This window comes from Frieseomelitta varia, unplaced genomic scaffold (assembly GCF_011392965.1).
Source record: "Frieseomelitta varia isolate USP_RPSP 00005682 unplaced genomic scaffold, Fvar_1.2 scaffold_214, whole genome shotgun sequence".
NCBI lineage: Eukaryota > Metazoa > Arthropoda > Insecta > Hymenoptera > Apidae > Frieseomelitta > Frieseomelitta varia.
The window spans coordinates 625,044-635,432 of NW_025109906.1; positions in this window are offsets into that span (position 1 = coordinate 625,044).

Consider the following 10,389-nt stretch of genomic DNA (forward strand, 5'->3'; position numbering starts at 1 on the left):
TTTTGTGCATTTTTCGTTGGGGCGTTATAATATCCAGAGCTGCGAGTACAATAGACACGATAAAACGACTCCAGAAACAAGAAGTTTAATCAATTGTAACGCCAGACACTTGAGAAATATAACCTGGTTTATCGTTCGTTACGTTTCAGCTTTTGCGAGTGCGCGAATTTTCAGTCGAATTATACTTCAATTTCGAAGCGTTTGGCGAGCGTTTCCTAAACGAACTGTAATTTGAAAATTTGCCTGAGGGAATATCGGTCCACGGTGGCCTTTCCAGTGATTGTCAGGTTTGTGCAGGTATTTCGCAGGTGAGGACGAGACGCGAGGATGAATCATCTCGTTAAAGATTCCCGAGCAGTTTACTGTATCCGATTCATCGGGTTTCGTAGGTAACGCAATTGGGGAAGGCCGTGGAAGATACGCTCGTTCGCGACCTTCGTTCGGCTAGATCGGCGTTAACGCATTTTTCCACGAAGACTTTAACTAAGCTTTATAAAGGTTTTTCCTTTTTTCCTTTTTTTTTTTTTTTTTTTTTTGTTACACAGCTGCGCGCGAATGTCTCACGCTCCGAGCCAGTTTGGCCTAACGACGATCGTGAGAAATACACAGTTGCTGGTACTTTTTTTATGAGCACTTGTCGGGACTTTTTTTTTTATGAACGTATCACGTGTGTCACGTGCAACGATTCTGAAGTTTCATTGTTTCTCTAACGAGGCTCGGTCGTTGCGATTTTTATTGCTAAAGTTCGAAACAAATCTGAAATTGTACAAAATCTTCTGTGTGAAAAATATAAAATATTTAACATATTTATACATATTTAATAATATATAACAATACATATTTAATAATATATAATAATACATATTTAATAATATATAAGTATGTATTTTGCATAAATTATATGAAACAGTCTGAAGTTTCTATAATGAGAGTATAAGCGCCGTGATTTCATCTCGTAAAGTATAATGTATACTTTGTACAAATTATGTAAAACTTTGAAACTTCTATAACGAGGTCGTGATTTCATTGGTAAAGTTTGAAACAAATCTGAAATTGTACAAAATCTTCTATATAAAATATTTAACGTAAGTATACATTTTGCATAAATTAAATATGGAATATTCTGAAGTTTCTATAATGAAGTATGATCGTCGTGATTTCATTAGTAAAATCTAAAAATGTACATGTAAAAGGCACTCAATGTAAACGTACATACATTTCGCACAGATTTTATGTAACAGTCTGAAGTTCAATAAAATGCGATCACCATGGCTTTTTATTGGTAAAAATTGAAACAGATTTGAAAATGCACATGAAAGATACGAAATATTTAAATACAAATATGTACATACAAATCTCGCAAAGATTACGTTCTGAAGTTTTCATAGCGAGAAACGATCGTCGTAATTCTGTCAATTAAAATTTAAAACAAATTTGAAGATATATGCAAAAGCGAGATTGCGAAAAAAAAGAAAAGCACACAAAAAATTTTTGATAACACGTAGTTGAAAGTTTTCTATTGCATGACAAACGTTCGAGAATACTTTGGTGAACAAGTGTATCGAGGTGAAGAACAAAGGGTAACTTCGTCATCGATTAGACATCGATTGAGACGTTCTTAAAGGTATCTTGTCCCTGGAAAAGTTCTATTAACGAGAATTTTCTATAGTGGGCTATACTGGAACGTCGTAACAGGTCAATTATCAGTTAACGATCGGGACTTCTGGATTTCGTTTCCGTGTTTCGGAGAAGTAACACGAACGGTACCAAAAATGGCGACGAGTGCCTCCCGTAACAAGTTATCTCTAACAAGGAATCGTCAGCATAAACGTACGATTTCAGAAACCTTGGCTAAATTAATGGCGGTTTTAGAGATCAAGATCGAAATAGTTAGTTGTAGCGGATTTAAACAGAAACGTACGGTAGGAAATTAGTAAAGTGACGCAGCATTTATGGTTCTATGTCTATGTCGTTATGTTAATTTTTAAATATGTATTTCTTCATTTTTTTCTAATTTTTTATATATTTACATAAAATAGGAAGAATGTAGAAGAATATATTTTCTATACGTTTCTTAATTTTTTTAAATATATATTTAAACAGTATTTTCATACTTGTTGTTAAACTTTAATGGAAATAACCGAACTGAACGTATCTCTATAAAAAATTGGAATTCATCGACTTTACTTCTCACGAATCGAATTATAAACTCTGAGAAACGAAAAACTCTTTTTATTAGAATTATCTGCTCGTCGGTTGTATTATATCATTTGATATTGCCAGATTTAATTGCTTTTTTGGACTTTTGTGCTTTTATAAAATTTGAGGATGCACAGAATGTATATGATACGGAAAAACATAAGAAACACTTAAAATACAGCGCCTGTTAAATCAAACTTCTAGCTGGATCCTGCGTTTTTTAATTATTCTTCATAAAAAAAAAAAAAATGAATTTGCGTGAACGAGCCGCAGTATGACATTATTATTATTATTCTACATATGGTTTTGAGAAAATGACTTGTTAGATTGACCTATTGTTAGTCTGGGCTTATGGTTAGATTCGATGGATAAAGATTGACTTTAAAACTGTATACACAATTGAGCCGGTAATGGCTACGCTTTCTTCGCCGTTCGGGTGCGTTTCTTTTGTCGAAGGTTAATCGCGTTATCGATTATTGGATTTCAATTCTCGGGACGAGTTCCGATGCTGAATTCAATCTTTCAGTAAATTCGAAGATAGCGGGTTGACATTATTGAAACGCGAATGATGGTATTCTGTATATTCAGGAGTTTTCACAGCGTGGTAAATAAATAAATTAAAGTGAAAGTCGCAGAAATTTGGAGAAAAAAAGTAAAAAATTAGCATGAATATTTTGGCTTTGTCTTTAACACGTGAATGTTTCGGATATAATTTGGTAGAATTGTTTTCGAAATAAATTGTTTTTATAATTTATCATCAGCAAATGTTTTAATTCGTATTCCCAGTTTATATATACCTCTTTATCCAAGATTTGCTCATTTTCATTAAATCGGGATCTTTCGTGCCACACGTACTATTTCTACAGAATCACGCTAACTAATAAGTGATTAACTCATCCACAATCGTTGCTCACAGCGAACCATAAAATCATTCATTCCAACAATTTCTCACGTTCTTACTACGATTGAAACCTCGGTTGAAATCCTGTCATCGAAACCTCCACTTAACTATTCTAATTCAGAGCTTAAATTTTCGTTAAACTTTAACAATAAATATGAAATATGAATATTGTGTTTAAATATGTACACAGAATTCACTTCTTTGCTTATAGCGCAAAGGGCGTCGTCAAATGAAAAAGTTTGAGAAGCCCTGCTGTATATAACAATTGGATACTGACATTCAATCGTGTAACTATTACGACGATGATTTATTAGCTCGTTAACGAGAGAAATGTGCCAATTAACGCATTTCTTTTCTTTGCGAACAAGCAGTTTCTGTAAGAGAATTCCTTGCTTCTCATTAAAATCGCGCAGGTTCTCCCGAATGATATTACTCGAGTAATCAAACATTTGTCATTAGTCTCTTTCAATTATATTCGTAATATTAATACTAAAACAATATCGCATGTGATTTCCCTAGAGTCACGATAAAATCATATTTCAGAATAATCTCGCGACGGTGAGACGGTGAGATTTTTTATTCGACGAGAAGAAGAATGAAAGAAAGAAAGGACATTCTACTTTATCGTTTGCATTCGAAATAGGTAGCTTTGCAATTTTCGTTTCCTCCATTTCGCAGCTGCAACTTTAAAAAGCTTTCGCTGTTCTCGCGTCCAAAAATTTACAGCGTAATTCCGCGTCTGTAACTTTGAAATTCGGTTAAGTGTAGAAGAGGAGCCTCCTCACTTTGCTCACGTTTGCTGGAACACGTCTTTCGTTTTCCTTCCAAGCGTCTAACTTTTAACCACTTGCGCTCGCCAACTGATTGCGGACCATAACGAGTGGCCAAACCGTATATACAATAATTCGTCGCTTTCTTTTTCAACTCGTCGGTATGATATCACCGGATAGAAACGATTATTTTGCCTGGGTTATATATATAATAAATATACATAAAACTGAGAAAATATTACAATTTTGGGACAAAAAATTCTCGACGTGCGTGGCACGTCATTCCAGCGCAAAAGGTTAACCACTTGCGCTGGCCAACTGATTGCGGACCATAACGAGTGACCAAACCGTATATACAATAATTCGTCGGTTTTTTTTTTCAACTCGTCGGTATGATATCACCGGATAGAAATGATTATTTTGCCTGGGTTATATATATAATAAATATACTTAAAACTGAGAAAATATTACAATTTTGGGACAAAAAATTCTCGACGTGCGTGGCACGTCATTCCAGCGCAAGAGGTTAAACCCTAAAGGTCGTTATTAGCATTCTTCTCCCTACCGGGCCTGCTTTATTCGACAACCGTCGAAATTAGACGTTTGACTATTCCGAGCTGAGAGTTTCTCCGGGCCTGTTGACTTCGAAAGTTCCCGACAGATCGTGATTCGTGCAAATTTTTCTTACGATACCGAACACCTGGAATGCTAACGTCGTGCGACACAGAACGCACACTTCGCATGATTTTACTGCTGCGCGACCCTACGCGGTGTCAGGTGTTTTCACTTTCGCACTTTCTTTCTTTAATACGCTCCAGTTCCACCTTTTATACGCAGTATACGTAACAATTTTATCATCGATTGCACAAAATGCGATTACCGCGCAAAAAATGATATTATGCATCGTCGATTATACATTATGTCAAGATTTTCATATTATCTTGCATATTATCTTGCATGTATGAAAGCTTCGTTTGTTCAATACTTGTTACAGTAAGTTTCTTTTATAGTTTTCCTTTGCGAATGTGTCTATTTTGTACGTGCAAAATATTTACATTATTTTTTTTTTTTTTTTTTAGCAAGTGTAAGAATTAGAGTGTAGAATAATAGTGGACAATGTTGGGGATTTCGATACAATTCTGCTTGTAATAAGTGATATTTGTTGATGAACTGTGCCGTTGAGTTTGTATATGATACTTCGTTTGTTGTATATAATTTCTCGATCGAATACGTCGTTTTTTTTCAATCATTAAGAAATCGATAATTTTCGCCACGTGGTCTTCAATTGACCCTCAGTTAACAAGTGAATCAAATCCGTTTTCTTTAGTATTTTAGTGGAAATTTAGTGAAACTTTCACGATGTATGTTTTTAACAAATTAAGAACACATTGTAGCTTCGTTGTAAGGAATCAAAGTGAAAAAAATGGATAACATAACGAACCCTACTATCGTTTTTTCATTTGACGAAGAGAACGCTGCTAATACCAACCACGTAGTCGATGAAACGTACAGCGAGATTCCTCGAGCTGTGGCCTACATTCGCGATCGCATTATAATTCGACCTCAGAGCGCGTCGAATGATCGAGCTCAATCGCGAGACAGAGACAGCGCGCGCGCGCGCGAGAGAGAGAGAGAGAGAAAAACGTTGGAGATCCTCTTCCAAAAAAAAAAAAAAAAAAGTTTTTACTACTTGTTGCCATTCCAACGCGACGATCGGCCGAACGATCGTTTTGCATGCCGGATACGTAAACTCGATAGGGAACGATACGAATTTCTTACACGATGTCCGCAGATTTCCATCTCGTTCGCTTGCTCGCGTCCTCGTTCCGCCAGCTATCACGTACACGCCGAAAAAAAACCGTTCCCGCCCCGTTCTAATTTCCTCCTCCTGTGCGGGTGATTCCGTCCCGGCGAAATTATCCGGAATCCTGCCCGGAATACGTTTACCGTCTCGACGACAAATCGCGCTTCGCTTCTTCGGTCGTTTCAGAGCTTTTAATCAAACGGCGCGGGGAACGATTTGCGAGCGAGTGGAAAACGGGTTCTTATTTCGTGGTACGAAAAATTTCCCCTGGGCCTGTACCTTCTCATTTTTTCTCCAGTATTGTTGGAATTATTACATATTGGACTAAATCGAAGGAATGATAAATATATTATATTGAATATTATTGAATAAGGAATGATATATATATATTATATTGTTAATATTTATAATCGTACGATAATTAAAAATTTATTGTTTTTATTATATGTATAATATAATAATACAAATATTATATATTTAATATATTATTTTTATTAATAATATTGGTGTTATTGGAATTATTATATAGCGTACGTATTATCAATATTGCATTAATCGGAGCAATATATATGTAATAATATATATTATTAATATATATGTAATATATATATAAATAATATATATATAATATAATATATAAATAATATACATTATCATATTTATGTAATAGGTGTTATTGGAATTATTATATATAGCATACATATTATCAATATTAAATTAATCGGAGGAATTATTAATATTGGTGTTATTAGAATTATTATATAGCGTACATATTATCAATATTGAATTAATCGGAGGAATTATTAATATTGGTGTTATTAAAATTATTATATAGCGTACATATTATCAATATTGAATTAATCGGAGGAATTATTAATATTGGTATTATTAAAATTATTATATAGCGTACATATTATCAATATTGAATTAATCGGAGGAATTATTAATATTGGTATTATTGAAATTATTATATAGCATACATATTATCAATATTGGATTAATCGGAGGAATTATCAATATATCGTTGTTATTAATGATATTGATGTTACTGGAATTATTCTACAGCGCGGGACTCTCGATCGCGTTCCGAAAAGAATTTCGATTGCACTCTGGTTTGCTGGCCCCTTCCGTTATTTAACACGAATTTTTTGTACGTCGCAGAGAATCAAGGAGAGAATGTGGAATTTTACTGTTACCTTCGTCACTCTTCTTTTCTTTTTTTTTTCCTTTCATTGAAAGTTTTTCTGTCTAATTAAAAATGTTTTCCGCGAACACAGGGAGCGACTTATTAACGCTTGAGTATAATTAAAAAATATCCAATGATTAACAACAAAGAGATTAACGTCCGCGTTCGAAATCACGTGCTTGACGTTACGAAATTGTTTCCAATCAAAACGAATATCCCAACCTTTTTTCCTCTTCCTTTCTATCTTGATCAGGCTTTTCATTTATGAGTATCTCTTCTTTTCACAAATCCACAGCCGTTCTTTTTTTTTAAATTGTCTTATGTTAGCTAATCGAACAACTCAAATTAACCTAGTGACATTTTATTCTTGATTTTACGTCTTACACAATTTATTGCAATTTTTTGTAACGGCAGCCTAACATGAAACCAAGACAAATGAAAGCAAACTTTGTAAATTAAAGCTTTATAATTTTGTTTTTGTATTTTTATTTTAACTTCTTTTTTTGGGGGGAGGGGGAGTTTTCCGCCATTGATAATATTATTTTTGCGTACCACAGATTGGATAAATTTCGCTTCCCAGGGTTGTTACACAAACTTCTTGATCAATCGCTGCGTCGTTCCAGCATTTTCCGCCAGAAAAACGGAGAGAACTTTCTATAATCGCGTATGAAAACACTATTAATAATGCAAATTGAAACCCGGTAACCGGCCGAGTTTGAGATACCGTAGCGTAGTAAATTTCCATGAATTTGAAAAAAAATTCGAATTAAAAAAAAAAGAGTTATGTTAAAATAGAGAGATAGAAATCTCTGCGAGATAAAGGGAAACGAGCCCCCGTATATCTATCACTTCTTCGATCAGAAGAAAATTGACATAAATCTTCGTCGTCCGTAGTTTCTCTAACGAAGTATACCAAGCTTTTAAGCAACGAACGATTTGGTATCGAACGAAAGTCTTCTTCCCAAAGGAAGAAAATTTATTTTTTTCTCCACCCAAAGGAAGTAAATTTTAAATTTTTCTCTTCGTCCGAAATAAAATCGTCGCTTCTTTTGCAAAAAAACCGGCAGCATTTCGAATTTCCATCCACTATCGTGGAGTCGTTAAATTTCATTTGCAAATTGCTTCGTCGCCGTCCTATGTCCATTTCGAATTTCGTTTCTATCCGCGCCGCTCTGATTTATCTCCCCTCGAGGTCGCAAAAAAAGTTGCGCGAGAACTTGAAGATCTCCATTCAAGACGAATGAATTTAGAAAATTATTCCCTCGGGTCGATGTTATTGTCTTTCCTATCTGCGATGATAATTCTTCTTCTTCGACGAAAATTAATGAACAACGGTGATAAAAACAAGGGTGCAGAGAAGCCGCGGGAAGAAGAACGAAGAATTGACGAGGGAGGATGATGGACGATGAGGCGATGTTGATTAGGCAACTATCACTTTCGTCTTTTTCTTTTCGTCCATCTTTCATCGACGCGATTTACGATCGCAAAGGGGAGCTACTTTCGAGAGATTGGCCTGATCGAAAAGTAATTGCGTTCATTCCCTAATAGATGTACATACATCTTAAAATGTAACTAACCTGAATTAAGTTTCAACTTAAGTTAATTTTAAATTGAGTTAACTTTAGTCAATTGAGCTTTTTCTAGAAAAAGAAAATTTAACAATTTAACGTAGTTGTTCGTTTGACATCGACAGACATTTCAAAATGGAAATTTTGCTGTACCATTTTCGAAAAGGAGGTGAAAGCGCTGTGCAAGCTCGTAAAATGATGATCCGTGGTATTATAGCGAAGAAGTCTTCAGACTACGACAGTGACTAAATTAAACTGGCGAGGATATCAAATCCCCGTTCTTTCTTTTTTTTTTCTTGCCGAAAAAGATAAGAACTTTTCAATCGTGAAGTCACAAAAAAAGGAAAGATTTCGGTATATTGATAAAGATTTTTTTTCTCTCGCAAGAAATTCGCTTTTCATTTGCACAAAAGAAAAAAGAAGAAAAAAAATCCAGTTACTTTTTGGCCAATCTAATACTTCAGGAACTCCTCGGTGTTCACGTCTGTCGCGAGCATACTCTGCATGTATGCAACGACGCAAGTTGATTAATTGTTTGCTCCGTGTTTTGGATATCCGTGCCGTTAGAGCTCGAGTCATCGACAGGTTAATAACGTGTGGTAAGTCGGAAATTTCCAAAGGATGAATTTGTTCGTAACGATCCCATAACCCCACGCATCCGAGTTTCGATACCAGAGATCGCCTCCGGCTTTTCATCGTAAACGCGCGCTCGGAACACACTTTATGGATTAATGGGAACTTTCGGAGCATGTAAAATGTCCAAAATGTAAATGAACAGTCAGACGATCAACTTTATTTTATTTATTATTTATTTTATTTATTTATTTATTTTATTTATTTTTATTATTTACTTTATTTATTATTTTATGTTTGAATAATTAAGCAATTGAGCATGACGTTTCGTCTAATTAGTAGTTTAAAGGTAGCATGCTAATTTCAAGTACACAAGAGCGTGTGTGTTAGATTTTTCACTCAAATAAATAGCGAAGTAATTAGTCAATGATATCGCTTTCGAATTCTAATGACACGACTTTATTGATGAAAGTTTTACCTCTATCGTGTTTTCAAAGCGATCCACTTCGATAATTTTAACGGCCACGATTTTAGCGATCGATAAAGGCAAAACGATAAGTTATGCGAATTTTCTCGTTTCCTTCGAGAAAAATTTTGCACAGCTTTTGGAGATGATTTTTTGTTGTCCTTTTCAAATTTGTTATTGATATAAATTAAAATATATTAAAAACACAAACGTTTTCTTTTTTTTTTTTTGTTAAAAACGAAAAACATATATTTCTCTTTTTTTAAGTGTTAAGTTAGGGGATTATCTGAAAATTCAAACTAAACTTCACGTTTCGTACAGTGCATACTCGTGACCGGCGAATTAAGTAATTTCTTTTAAATCATGCAAATCTCTCACCGCGAGAAATATATTTTTCATGCCCCGGGGGAAGCCGGACTGATATTTCAAAATTTTATTAAAACGTCAAACGCCTCGAGTTATCGACAGTTTGAGACACGTTTCCATCGATATACTTGAAGCATAAATTTCTCACGTGATGTTGACATTGGCTGGAAGAAGAGACGAAAGGTTCGAAATCGGCAGGATGTCGCTTCTCTCACGTTGATCGTGAATCGATCCATTGTCAAGCCTAGCATTAATCACTTTCTCTGGCGACGTTCAACGTCTCGTTGCACTCCACTCGAGTCCTCTTGATCATTTCCGGCCAAAGTGTAATTTACATGACGCGCGACTTGTTTGATTTGCTTTCCCGCTCGATAAGAGGGAGCAGAAGCCAACCGGTCGCGAGAATCGTTCGTCGTGACTTGCGACTTGCAACGGTGATTAACATCCCGTTTCCTTGACACCCTATCGACACTGTTTATTATTATTAACAACAACGTGACGCAATCGCCGATTGATCGCCGATTGAAAAGGGAAAATCGAAGAAAGTCGTCGGATA